Source organism: Corvus brachyrhynchos, unplaced genomic scaffold (assembly GCF_000691975.1).
Source record: "Corvus brachyrhynchos isolate BGI_N302 unplaced genomic scaffold, ASM69197v1 scaffold61, whole genome shotgun sequence".
NCBI classification, from domain to species: Eukaryota; Metazoa; Chordata; class Aves; order Passeriformes; family Corvidae; genus Corvus; species Corvus brachyrhynchos.
Genome location: NW_008236478.1, coordinates 7,516,977 through 7,518,389, shown reverse-complemented (window position 1 = coordinate 7,518,389; position 1,413 = coordinate 7,516,977). Strand labels below are relative to the sequence as shown.

General features: G+C 58.0%; 1 protein-coding gene across 3 annotated transcripts in view; it reads right to left on the bottom strand.

The window, feature by feature from the left end:
- The window catches only part of KCNIP2 (potassium voltage-gated channel interacting protein 2), a 41,490-nt gene that overhangs the window by 17,040 nt on the left and 23,037 nt on the right, over positions 1-1,413 (bottom strand). The gene's annotated exons all lie outside the window — the stretch shown is intronic.

Genomic DNA, 1,413 nt, shown 5'->3' with positions numbered 1-1,413 from the left:
GGGGGGGTCGGGGGGGAAAAGAAGGCATGCCCTCCCATTCCAATGACACCACCTCCATCGATTTGCTTAATGCAGTTGCTAAGGAAACGGGCCACAGATATTAAAAGGCACTCGGTTCCCAGGGGGGGACACAGGGAGGGGCAGGACGCTGGGCACTGGCAAAACATCCAGGATGGGGATGACTCAGGTTTGTCCTCTGTGCCCCAGACATGTGTCTGCCCCACGGGGACCAACGTGGCTGAACACCTCAACATCCCCCTCCTGGAGAGTGTCTGGGGCAACAACTCCAACTGCTCCATTTCCAAGCAGGCAGATGGCTCCACCTGTTTTGCTAGGAACACCAAGGGAAGATGGGGAGCAGGTCTGGGAGAACAGGCTGGGAGCAGAGGCTGTGATGCAGGATGCCCAAGACACTGCCAGACCCCCAAGTGGTGCAGCAATGAGCAGGAGAGGAGGAGATGCAGGGGCTAGGAGCCCAGCCAAGGTCACAGAGCAGCTGGAAACAGAGGGTGACCCTGGCATCCATGTGGCTCGAGCACACATCCACATACAGCCAATGGGGCTAAACTGAGTTCTCCTGCTCTTTTTGAACAGCACTCCAGCCCTTGCCTGGCTGTTTGATCACAAGCCACAGGGACCACCGGGGATCCAGGTGCCTGTGGTCACTGCCTATCACCAGGGGTCAGCACCCCTTGTGGTCTTCCCCCAGGGATGCCACCGGCACTGCCCATCTCCAGGTGGATAATTCCCACATGGTACACGATGCAAGATCAGTCCTAACTCCAGCACGAGTGTGGTAAGCAGGGAGCAGGGCTGCCCCCATGCCACTGCTGCCCCCCACCCTTCCCAGTTCCCCCCGGGAGCAAGGCCAGCTGACACAGCTACAGCGGGGTGGCCATGTCCAGGCTATTGAGCAGACCCCCAGCAAGAGGTCCCAGCAGGTCTGCCCCACACCAGTCTCCCAGGAAACCCCATTACTGGCCCAGTAGGCTGCAGGTTGGTCCCCTGGCAGGGGATGGAGAGGGCTGGTGTGTCAGTCCCAGGTCGTGGCATAGCCTGGCTATCTAGTGGCTCCGTGCCACCAGGCTCAGCATCTCCTGCCCACCTGGGGCACACTCCCAAGGTTGTTCTAACACCAGCAGAAGATGACAGAGATGCATCAGAGGCCTCCTGGGGAAAGAGCTGAAAGTCTTCCCTCAGGAAACATTCCTCAGGCTGAAAGTTTTCAGACCTGGCATTTCCTTTCCTTGGAAAGAGGTGAGTTTTCAGGCACTGAGACTAGATTTCATGTGTCTGCCTCCCAGTTTTGCCCTCGAGTCAATCCCTCCGGGCTGGGGTGGCACAGACCTGTTGCACTCCTGCAGGAAGTTTCCCACTGATGTCAACTGCATTTCTAAAGCCACTTTTCCTGCT